Source organism: Hordeum vulgare, chromosome 5H, assembly GCF_904849725.1.
Source record: "Hordeum vulgare subsp. vulgare chromosome 5H, MorexV3_pseudomolecules_assembly, whole genome shotgun sequence".
In the NCBI taxonomy this organism is placed as follows: Eukaryota; Viridiplantae; Streptophyta; class Magnoliopsida; order Poales; family Poaceae; genus Hordeum; species Hordeum vulgare.
The window spans coordinates 451,302,454-451,315,431 of record NC_058522.1 but is presented as its reverse complement, the minus strand read 5'-3'; positions in this window follow the sequence as shown (position 1 = coordinate 451,315,431).

Genomic DNA, 12,978 nt, shown 5'->3' with positions numbered 1-12,978 from the left:
GGCCAGAACCCCTATTCCTCCTCCTATCGATCAAATGGATGACCCGGCACACGAAGCTGTCTCAAAGGGATAATCGGAGGTAGAACTTGATTCACTTGGCCATCTCTTTGTTGAGCTTGCCAATGTTTTTTCCCGGGGATGATATCGAAAATAGTCAAGCCAACGATGTTGAGGTAATTTCAATCTCCTCCAGTTCCTTAGATTTATATGTTATGAAGAGGACAAGACGAGGCATCAGAAATGTTAAGTTTTCAAATCGACCCGCTTACTTAGACCCGAACTTTCTTCTGAAGCGAGATCAGAATGCCACCCAGTCAAAACACAAGACCCAGAGTTGCTCGGGAGAACTATATCTTGGCTTATCTCTTGAGCCGCATGCTCTTAGGCAGCGTTTTGAGGTGCGTCACACAGTCAAACCGCTTCTCATCCTCAAGCTGGTCTCTTTAAACAACCTCTTAGTCCATCTAATTCACTTTATTACCATGAGTCACCACCTTCATCTAGGGACTCAACTGCAACTCAACTTCTGGCTTTCACCATCAACCGTGGGTAAGCTTTTATTTAAACCATCTCTTATTGTCCATGACATCACCCGTCATTCCTTTGATTTCATAAACAGTTTTCATGACTTGCAGGACCAAAACCTTTGTTAGGAATAAGGCGGGAAAATCTTCTTCTGCCGCTGGAGATCATGTCGTTGAAATCCGCCCACAGCTGAAGTGTCGACTCAAAATGACTCGTCTGTTGAGGTTGATCCAGCCTTGGGTACTGAGCCGGCTCATGATATGGAGATAACCCAAGCTGAGGAGATAGTTGTTGTGGAGACAACTCGTGATAATCAAGGCACACCCGATGAGCCGGTTGTTCATCCTCCAAGTCTTGCAGCTCCTTCAAGCCATGTACCTCTTACGGACAATGTTACTCCGCCATCCGCCATGGATGAAACGCAAGTGGTTGTTGTTGGAGGGTCATATCAAGCTCCTGGACCTTCAACTGTTTTGACCAAAGTTGTGTCCGGAGGTGAGACAACACATTTGGAGAAAGGAAAAGCCAAGCCGGAGCTTCCAGAACTTAACGATCTTGACATCCAAGGGTTGTATTAGCAATATGTGACCCGACTGTCTGAGAGTCAGGACTTTGAGTTGAATTTGGTCAACGTCATGAGGACCAAATATGAGGTAAAAAATTATCCCCTACTCCTTATTGTGTATATCACTGTAGCTCCGTAGAGCCATCTTAGTACAATAGGTAGTGAGCTGGGTCTTTCTAAATGTCTGAAGAACCATTTGTAGCCCTCAAGGACCGTGTCATTATAATAAAAATGAGCCAGTGATACTCATGATCTGCGCTGGGTTTTCCGTGAAGAGGAACGAGTAATCGCAGCACAAAGTGGGTAAGTGTTTGTAACACCCTGGTTTTCGCTCCCTGTTTTTTCCCTTGCGGGATTCGACTCCCGTCTTTTTTCTCGGTGTTATCGGATTTCTCTAGCTCCTGGGTATGTGAAGATGGTCATTCCGCCTTGCCTTTCTATCCAACCAGAGATTTTCTCTAGTCCAACCTTGCCATCCAAGATCTATCTCTGGGTTTTGCCGTCAAAACCATACCTTCCGAGTTGCCGGAAGGGAAACCCTAATCATTCCAGTTACAAAGGACCCCCAATTTCCTTTGCCTTGTTGCCTCCCAAATCTTTTCTCAGTGATCATCCTTCATCTTTAAACCCTGGATATGCAAAAAGATTGCCAAGTCATTTGCAATATTTTTCTTTTATAGTTAATTCCTTTTTCTGTTAGTTGAAGGAATTAAATCCAAGAAAATATCTATCCATGTCCAAAGTTCATAAAAACTCGAGGAGATATTATTTATGATCATGTTGAGCTCCCATAAAAATATTGGCCATAATTAAATACGAGAAATTGCATTTTCCTATTTAATGCCAATATTGCATTTTGGGCACTTTCTAAAGGAACTACCATTTTGGTAGCCAGGAAAAATCCCAAATAATTTGTGGAGCTTCTCATATCCATATTTTCCCCATTTCCACCAAGATCCCAAGTTGCATAGTTCAAATTTTGTGCACAATATCAATTTGCAAATTCTGCCAGTTGGGAAAGTTGCAAAGGAAGTGGTCTATTCCTTGATCTATTTGAGCTAAAACTTTTCATGGTGGTTAACATTGCTAAATCACTCACGAATACCAAAAACCAGGTCAATCCATCAATCCATTTTCCCTCAGTATTTTTCCCAAGTTTCTGTCCATTGGAAAGCTGTGTGAAGGAAGTACCATTTTGGTGTCCCCAAATGGTATGAAACTTTTACAGTAGCTTCATATATTCAAATAACTTCCCTCCACCAAATTGGAGCCAAATCCATCTAGCCATTTGATCCCAGCAAGCTCATTTCCATTGCTGGACAGTTTGCAAGTTTGCAAAGGAAGTGGCACTCATACTCATCGTGTTGAGCTGCAATTTTTCACAGAGGATCACCTTAGTGAGTGGTCGCTTCCAGCCAAAAATCAGAGTTTGCTTCCTGCTCAATCTCCCCCACCTCACCACAAACACCTTGCTGCCAAAACCCTCTTGCGTAAGATTTGCTCTCCTTAGAGCTATCCTTCTAGTTCCGACTACTCCTCTTATCCATTTGACCAAAGAGGCACTTGTGAGACAAGGTTTGCGAACCAGACGCAAGCCAGAACGAGTAGTGCCGTGGTGACAACGCATTGAGCATCCAGAAACTGCGCTCTGCACTCTGTTGTCTCCATGCCGTCGCCTCCGGCCAGCCCCGCTTGTCTGAGCGTGTCTAACGGCTCCGCAGAGTCCACCTGGCCCATATCCCGCAGCTTCCCCCTCCGTTCCCATTTCCAGCATGCCCTGACAAGCCTCGTCGGAGCTCTGTTCGCCCGTGACCCTCGAGCCGTCACTTCCCTTTCTGTCTTCTTCCTCCCCGAGTTGTCACCTCTCTCTGAAGATCGTCAGGTCGGCCGCTCTCCGACACCAGGAAACCTCCAGCCACGTCGCCCGGTGCTCTAGAGCGGTGATAAGACCGCCACGGTGGCCGTGCCAATCCGGTAGCACCGGTCGGCTATAAATAGCCATGGCCCGAGCTCCCCGAGGATTCGGAGCACTCCCATCTGACCCTCCTCCCTCCTAGCCCCTGATCGTGCCTTTGCCCGGCCTTGCTGCCCACCGGAGCAACCACATCGCCGCCATGGCCGCCGGCCTCCCCCTCCTAAATTCGGTCAAGCCTGAGCCTCCCCTTTCCTCTAACCACCACCTCTGCCCTCCCCTCGTCATCGCGGCCCTCCCTAGAGCCTCGGCCCCTCCCCTCCGCCCTCAAGCCACCATTCCCACCTCCGGCCGAAAACGCCGCCCGTCACGGTCGTCGCCTCGGCGCTCTCCGGTGGCCGTGTTAGGGGCAGCCGGATGTGGCACTCTGTGGCGACCGCATATGTGGCCTCGCTCGCCCCAATGGCTCACCGGAGCTCTGTCGGCCACCGGAGCCGGAGGCCTGTGTTGCGGCATCGAGGAGAAGTGGAGGAGAAAGAAGGTGGAAGGAAGAGAAAGAGGACATGATAGGTGGGGTCGGGATCCACCTGTCGGCTACTCGAGGTCGACCACGTTGGATAAGTGGAGACGTCTCAGCTGGGAATGCTTCTTCCCCATTGGAAGGCGTATTACACTTAAGGGCGTGGCTGGCCGTGCTGTCAAGGACCCCTCTGTGAATATTTTGTTTTGCAAATAGGTCCCTGGTAGAGAAACCCTCATATCTTTTTATCCATGAATCCGATTCAGGTAAAACCAACGCCCACGCCTTCAATTCGTCGAGCCCGTTCCGATGGTATCATTTTCATAATGTTTCCACATTCTGAAAATGACCATTTTTCCCTTGCCTCCAATTAGCCCCCTCCGAGAGAGAACGATTTTCGGCGATCGTTTGCGCGGACTCTCTACACTTCTTCCCGGAGTATATCCCCTAAAGCATTGCTTTGTGTAATTCTTGCGTGTTTAATTAATGATATGCCTGTGCTATAAATAATTAAACTCCTACCATTTCGATATTATCATTTACATTACCTGCTAGTGCTCATCTTATCATTGCACTAATGACTTGTCATGATATTATATGGAGATAGGTGGTTATGTTTTTATCATTCTTAGCTACTGGCATCTCATGTTATTGTGATAAACAACCATGCTTGTGAAATACCGGCTAAGGCTAAATCTAGTTGGTTGATCTAGAGTCACCTGTGCGGGCTTATCCGTGCAACCACATTTGCCGGTATGGGACGACATTGACTTGGTATGATCGCGTGATCTTCCACCGGTACCACCAGATAGGGAAGGTTATGGGCGCGCGCTACCCTGGCCAGTAGGTGGCGATAACCTTGTGAGCCAGTTGATTGTTTTGTGTCGGTGTCCCTGTTTGGGACAGTTTAGTTGGCCACGATGGTGGCAGGTGTCATGAGGACACATGGGCCACCCAGGACAGGACTATGGGGGAGGATGAATGCCGGTGGTACGATGGGAGTGTCACGGGTCAGGCAGGTTTCATTGAAGCAACGTTGGTCCACTCAAATGGGATCACGAGGCCAGGTGCTTCATGGTGTGGGTAAAGTGCGCAACCTCTGCAGAGTGAAAAATCTATTCGAATAGTTGTGTCCACGGTATTGGACAACACGTCTAGATCTCACTAGGTGGTCAACCATATCAGCGATAATAATGATGGAAGAACTCATCTTGTGCAGACGTCAGAAGAGGTCAGGAATATGGCATGTTAGCCATGGGATGGCTATGAGATGAGTGGTCGGATGACCACATGATTTGGATTGAATTTGGATCAGATTCAGATTTGATCATGAGAGTATTCAGAGTAAAAATAATTTACTTAATATGCTTTACCTTATTGTATTTACTTTAGTAGTTATCTTGCTGGATAATCATGTTATATCATGATATTTAATCCTGCTAGATAGGTAAGCTATGCCATGATAATTAATATTGCTCTAATAATAAGTGCATGGTTGAATGCCATCGATTTCATTGCTTCATTTATATGTTAGTTTGGTTTGCTTGCGATTACATTCAAAAGTACTCAACGGCCTTTAACATGGCTCACATAAGGATCCGTCGTTCGTCGTCAAGGAGTTGGAGTGTTCGCGGGGTAGAGGAGTAATCTAGTCAGATCCTTGTGGATAGGAGACGCACCAAGACCATGCTGCCTTAGATAGAGCTTTTCTGCTGCCTTCACCCTTGTAATATCCCATGTAAGACCCTTATATCTATTAATAGAAATGCTTGTGTTCATGATACTTGTTGTAAACGCGCATGCCGGGGTGATTTCCTGGGATGGTATGCATGGCAACCGTCTGGCTATAGTGGTAATCACGCGGGGCGCCACAACGATTGGTATCAGAGCAGCCATGCTGACTATAGGTTACCCTAGCGAGAATTCACTATCTTGTGTTCAGTAGAAAGCCCAGATGGATTTCAGCCATCTTTGCCACCTCGCATGGCTACTATTGTTCATAAGACAACCCCCTAAGTCTTTGGCTCCACCAGACCCTAACTCTCATGGCCCTTGCCTCTGGTGTGAAACGCTCGCGCCCGGCAACGACCCGTGAGCCCTGAAACCCCTAGGTCAACCAGATATCCTTACCCTTCTTGCTAACCATGGAATTTCTCTTCTTACTCTAGTTTCCTTTGGGAAACGCCTATAAATTCCATCTTTCCCCGATAACCTTAGGAACGTTGACTAAGCCACTTTGGCTATGGTCCTGCGTCGAGTGTGATGCTCCCTAGGGAAGTAGTAGGAGCTTGACACCAGTGCTACCAGGAGCATTGTGTGGTTTCTCTTCTAAACCCTTAGAGGTGCATCGAGTGCGCTATAATAGTTATACTAGTGGATCCCTGGCCATGTGTGTAAGGTCCGCAACACTTGAGCATTATTTGCTTCCTTTTCGTGGTTCTTGTTTCTTTTGTTGGTTCTGTTTCTTCGCTCCGACTGGATCCATCCGCGAGTGTCGTCAAGAAGACCAGCATACAACTTGGATAATACCCAATAATCCAGATTCAACAAAAGTCAATCCATGCCAATTGCTTGATATTCAGAACATTACCACCGGATCTGTCAAGAATGAAGAATGGGTCAGAAGCAGAATTCGTGTGCAACAGACAAGGCTTGAATATACGTGAGAGAGTTTGCCTCAGAACGGATCACGCCTGAGGAACATTCAGATGAGCTACCAAGAAGGAACACTAGTAAGGACAAATTTTTCCATCCGCGATACAAGGATTATTTTAGTCAGTGAGGTGAACCCTGAGTTTTCTCTCAATGGATCGAAGAATCATTTATTACCCAACGAAGACATATTTAAAAAATGTGAATGAGCCAAAAGTAGCAACAAAACTACGGTTCGTAGGGAATATGGATAAGTTCACGGTTGACCGAAGCAAGGAGCACCTAACATACTTGGAAGCTCACCTGAACCGAATGGAATTATCTGTTAACTGCTTATTATCGACAACACCTGGGTTAAATGCAAAGGTTATTCTAAACGACATGAAGTCTGCACCAGTTGTGCAACCTTTACAACAATTATTAGGCCAACAGAAGGACAAGCGATGTGTGATCAACGGAAAATTTTCAGTCAAGGTATGCCCTATATCAAGTTTTGGCTCTGCTATGGGTAAATTTCCGGATACTTCGGAAGGAAGACAGAATCGGCCATTGATCCGACGACATAAACAAGGCTTCTGGTATAAGGAACCTAGCTTTCCCCTGCAAGCTACCGAGAAGAGCTTACGATACCGGACTACCTATCTTCCTTGGTACGCCACTTAGCGAGGAAAGATTCTGGGGTACAACACTCCCATATTCCACAGCAGCCTATCACGAAAGACTTTCGGCATAAGGCACCCGACCTTCCGTGGCATGCCACATGAAGGAAAGATTATGAGGTACGATACCCAGCCTTCTTCAGAACACTACCCTACCAGAAGCTTCGAGCATCAGGAATGTAGCCTCTGTCAACACACCATTGTGCCTACAACAAGCTTGTCAGAAGCACGAACTAGTCTGGATAAACATTCGCCTCAGAACCCAGCCGTTATGAAAGGAATTATCCTACGCCTGTATATGTTGTGAGCATGCAGTCCAGTGGACCAGTTCATGCGAGCCACTCGTACACGAGAATGACTGTGTCCAAAGAAACAGTGGCCCCATACTTCATCGAAGGATATGAGCACATCAACACCTGCGAGGTATGCAAGAGTAAGTTGTGAGAACAAGCCCTACAATCCGGGAAAACAATTTAGGAGCCTTATTGGTAGGTCGTTACAGGCCCATCAAAGAAATCTCCACGAACCAAGAAGTTGTGGACAAACAAGCTCCGTGACGGTCAACAAGATATAGCTTCACGAACAGGGTGGTATTACCAACCCTTGTTAGACTCTTGCATATGTGCCCACAACAATGCACTACCTACGGCTACAAGCGAGCCTGCCGCACTCGTCATGAATACGAGCCGTTAGCCAAGATTGGACGCTATGCTCCGAAACATACACCGAATGATAGCCGTACTATGTTCAGCCCAGTGGTCATAGCACGGACTACAGAGGCTATATATGACAAAGCCCTCTCCACAAGCAACGAAGTGTGAAACCAAACATTTAGATAGAATGGCTCAAAGCACATCAACATCAACAGCCCGTAAACATCATGACATCATTGGAATAAGAGATTACTGTCTATGATTACTTTGTGATCATGCCTGCCATTTCAGTTGAGGATATAGCAGCCATAGTTCAGTCATGTTGATTCCTTGAGTTATGGATCACCTAAGGGGAAAGTCAAGTTGCATAAGACAAAAGGAAACATCAGAACAGAATCCACAGCTAGACTGAGCATTCTGACACAGCAAAAAGGAAAGCCACTCCCACTCACTCAAGACCATATGAGCACGTAGGCCAGGTACAAGGGAAAGGATGTCTTGCTCACGACAGTCAGAGTACGAAGTATCGCAATAAAACCCGAAGTAGTTACTCCGAGGCCATGGAAATCGAGTTGTTTGTTGGTATTACCCACCCAACAACACCACTACTAGGACAAAAGGGTACACTTGATAGGAAAGAGAAGGATTCAAGGGAGTTGTGTGCAGTGACAACACATGGTCCATGAGAAGAGGCAGTAAAAAGGTCAGAGAACCAATGGAGACAGGACAACTGATGGATCCAAGTCGCAAACAGGTATGTCCCCCTTCCGCGGGAGGTAAGCCTGGAAATCTCGAGGACAAGATTTTCTTAAGGGGGTAGGTTTGTAACACCCTCGTTTTTGCTCCCTTGTTTTTTCCCTTGGAGGATTCGACTCCCATCTTTTTTCAAGGCGTTACCGGATTTCTCTAGCTCCTGGGTATGTGAAGATGGTCCTTCAGCCTTGCCTTTCTATCTAACTAGAGATTCTCTCCAGTCCAACCTTGCCACCCAAGATCTATCTCTGGGTTTTGCCGTCAAAACCATACCTTCCCAGTTGCTGGAAGGGAAACCCTAATCATTCCAGTTACAAAGGAACCCCAATTTCCTTTGCCTTGTTGCTTCCCAAATCTTTTCTCAGTGATCATCCTTCATCTTTAAACCCTGGATATGCAAAAATATTGCCAAGTCATTTGCAATATTTTTCTATCAGTTGAAGGAATTAAATCCAGGAAAATATATATCCATCTCCAAAGTTCATAAAAACTTGTGGAGATATTCTTTGTGATCATGTTGAGTTCCCATAAAAATATTGGCCATAATTCAATAGGAGAAATTGCATTTTCCTATTTAATGCCAATATTGCATTTTGGGCACTTTCTAAAGGAACTACCATTTTGGTAGCCAGGAAAAATCCCAAATAATTTGTGGAGCTTCTCACATCCATATCTTCCCCATTTCCAGCAAGAGCCTAAGTTCCATAGTTCAAATTTGGAGCACAACATCAATTTGCAAATTCTGTCCAGTTGGGAAAGTTGTAAAGGAAGTGCTCTATTCCTTGATCTATTTGAGCTGAAACTTTTCATGGTGGTTAACATTGCTAAATCACTCATGAATACCAAAAATCAGCTCAATCCATTTATCCATTTTCCCTCAGTATTTTCCCCAAGTTTCTGTCCATTGGAAAGCTATGTGAAGGAAGTACCATTTTGGTGTCCCCAAATGGTATGCAACTTTTACAGTAGCTTCATATATTCAAATAACTTCCCTCCACCAAATTGGAGCCAAATCCATCTAGCCATTTGATCCCAGCAAACTCATTTCCATTTCTAGCTAGTTTGCAAGTTTGCAAACGAAGTGCCACTCATACTCATCCTCTTGAGCTGCAATTTAGCACAAAGGATCACCTTAGTGAGTGGTCGCTTCCAGCCAAAAATAAGAGTTTGCTTCCTGCTCAATCTCCCCCACCTCACCACAAACACCTTGGTGCCAAAACCCTCTTGTGCAAGATTTTCTCTCCTCGGAGCTATTCAGCTAGTTCCAGCCACTTCTCTTATCCATTTGACCAGAGAGACACTTGTGAGACAAGGTTTGGGAACCGGACGCAAGCCAGAACGAGTAGTGCCATGGTGACCATGCATTGAGCATCCAGAAACTGTGCTCTGCACTCTTTTGTCTCCGTGTCGTCCCCTCTGGCCAGCCCCCGCTTGTCTGAGCGTGTCCAACGGCTCCGCAGATTCCACGTAGCCCCTCTCCTGCAGCTTCCCCTCCGTTCTCATCTCAAGCACGCCCCAACAAGCCTCGCTGGAGATCTGTTCACTCGCGACCCCCAAGCCGTCACTTTCGTCTTTGGCTTCTTCCTCCCCAAGCTGTCACCTCTCTGTGAAGATCGTCAGGTCGGCCGCTCTCCGACGCCAGGAAACCTCCAACCACGTCACCCGGTGCTCCAGTGCGGTGATAAGGCCGTCACGGCTACCGTGCCAATCCGGTAACACCGGCCGGCTATAAATAGCCATGGCCCAGATCTCCTCGAGGACCCGGATCACACCTAGTCGTCCCTCCTCCCTCCTAGCCCATGCTCGTGCCTTTGCCTGGCCTCGCTGCCCACCGGAGCCACCACATCGTCGCCATGGCCGCTGGCCTACCCCTCCTAAATTCGGTCAAGCCCGAGCCTCCCCTTCCCTCTAACCACCACCTCTGCCCTACCCTCGTCACCGCGGCCCTGCCTAGAGCCTCGGCCCCTCCCCTCCGCCATCAGGCCACCGTGCCTAGCTCCAACCGAAGATGCCGCCCGTCACGGTCGGCGCCTCGGCGCTCTCCGGTGGCCGTGTTATGGGCAGCCGGATGTGGCGCTCTCGGGCGACCGCATTTGTGGCCTCGCTTGCCCCAAGGGCTCACCGAAGCTCCATCATCCACCGGAGCCGGAGGCCTCTGGTGTGGCGTCGAGGAGAAGTGGAGGAGGAAGAAGGAGATGGAAGGAGGAGAGAGAGGACCCGACAGTGGGGTTGGGGCCCACCTGTCGGCGTCTGGAGGCCGACCACGTCGGATAAGCGGAGACTTCTCAGCTAGGAATGTGTCATCCCCTTTGGAAGGTGTATTACACTTAAGGGAGCGGCCGGTCGTGCTGTCGAGGACCCATCTGTGAATATTTTGTTTTTCAGATAGGTCCCTGGCAGAGAAGCCCTCATATCCTTTTATCCGTGACACCGATTCACGTGAAACCAACGCCCACGTCTTCAGTTCGTCGAGCCTGTTCCGATGTATCCTTTTCATAATGTTTTCACATTCTAAAAATGACCATTTTATCCTTGCCTCCAATCATCCCCCTCCGAGAGAGAACGGTTTTCAGCGATCCTTTCCGCAGACTCCCCGCACTTCTTCCCGGAGTATTCTTCGACCCCAGGCAAGCCGACCATCTGATATATGCCCTAAAGCATTGCTCTGTGTTATTCTTGCATGTTTAATTAATGATATGCCTGTGCTATAAATAATTAAACTCCTACCATTTCAATATTATCATTTACATTACGTGCTAGTGCTCATCTTATCATTGCACTAATAACTTGTCGTGATATTATATGGAGATAGGTGGTTATGTTTTTATCATTCTTAGCTACTGCCATCTCAAGTTATTGTGATAAACAACCATGCTTGTGAAATACCGACTAAGGCTAACTCTAGTTGGTTGATCTAGAGTCACCTCTCCGGGCTTATCCGTGCAACCACATTTGCCGGTATGGGACGACCTTGACTTGGTCTGATCGTTTTCTCTTCCACCGGTACCACCAGACAAGGAAGGTTATGTGCACGCGCTACCCTGGCCTGATAGGCCGCAATAACCTTGTGATCCAGTTGATTGTTTTGTGCCGGTGTCCCAGTTTGGGACGCTTTAATTGGCCACGACGGTGGCAGGCGTCATGACGACACATGGCCCACACAGGGCAGGACTCCGGGGGAGGATGAATGCCGGTGGTACAATTGGAGAGTCATGGGTCAAGGAGGTTTCATTGAAGCAACGCTGGTCCACCCGAATGGGATCACGAGGCCAGGTGCTACATGGTGTGGGTAAAGTGCGCAACCTCTACAGAGTGAAAAATCTATTCCTATAGCCGCGTCCACGGTATTGGACAGCCCTCCAGACCTCACTAGGTGGTCAACCATATCAGCGATAACAATGATGGAAGAACTCATCTTGTGCAGACATAAGAAGAGGTCAGGAATATGACATGTTAGCCTTGGGATGGTTATGCGATGAGTGGTCGGATGACCACATGATTTGGATTGGATATGGATCAGAATCAGATTGGATCATGAGAGTATTTGGATTATAAATAATTTACTTAATACGCTTTACCTTATCGTATTTACTTTAGTAGTTATCTTGCTAGATAATCCTGTTATATCATGATATTTACTCCTGATAGATAGGTAAGGTATGCCATGATAATTACTACTGCTCTAATAAGAAGTGCATTCTTGAATGCCATGGGTTGCATCGCTTGGTGTATATGTTAGTTTAGTTTGCTTGCGAGTACATTCAAAAGTACTTAGCGGCCTTTAACATGGCCAGGTTCACATAAGGATCCGTCGTTCGTCATCAAGGAGCTGGAGTGTTCGCGGGCTAGAAGAGTAACCTAGTCAGATCCCTATGGATTGGAGCCGCACCAAGACCATGCTGCCTTAGATAGAGATTTTCCGCTGCCTTCACCCTTGCAATATCCCATGTAAGACCCTTATATCTATTAATAGAAATGCATGTGTTCGTGATACTTGTTGTAAACACGCATGCTAGAGTGATTTCCTGGGCTGGTATGCGTGGCGACCGTCTCGCTACAGTAGTAATCAGGCGGGGCGCCACAGTGTTTCCTCAGTTATGAAACCAAGGTCTATCAAATCAGTAGGAATATCAATCCACAACCGTCTACAGCGGATGCACACACAAAAAAATATCTTGCACCCAATGCGGGCAAGTCAATCCCCTTGGTTTCGTTGTTTTCAAGTGAACGAGGTGTGTAGATAATTATAAAATGGAAAATAAAATAAAAGTAAATAAACCGCAGCAAGATGTTGGTGGTTTATCGATATATTTTGAATATACCCATGGGCCATAGCTTTCCCTAATGGCATCTCTCATGAAAATAAGCGTACGGTGGGTAAACAAATTACTGTTGGGCAATTGATAGAAGAGTGGACAGTTATGCGATTTTCACGGCAATGATATTGTAATATAGGCATCACGCCCATAAAGAAATAGGCCGACTCCCGCTTGCACCTATTACTATTAATTCACTTCAAGAGCGCTTCTATGCTTGCCTCTCTATGTATTAAGTTCATGACAAACAAAGTAATGCTTGGAGTAAGATGACATGATGTAGACAAAGTAAACTCAACTAATATGAATAAACCCCATCGTTTTACCCTTACTAGAAGCAACACAAAGATGCAACTTGTCCCCTTCTATTAGTGGGATATAGAAACTCGTCAGGTTGAACCTACTACAACACACCTCTCTCAC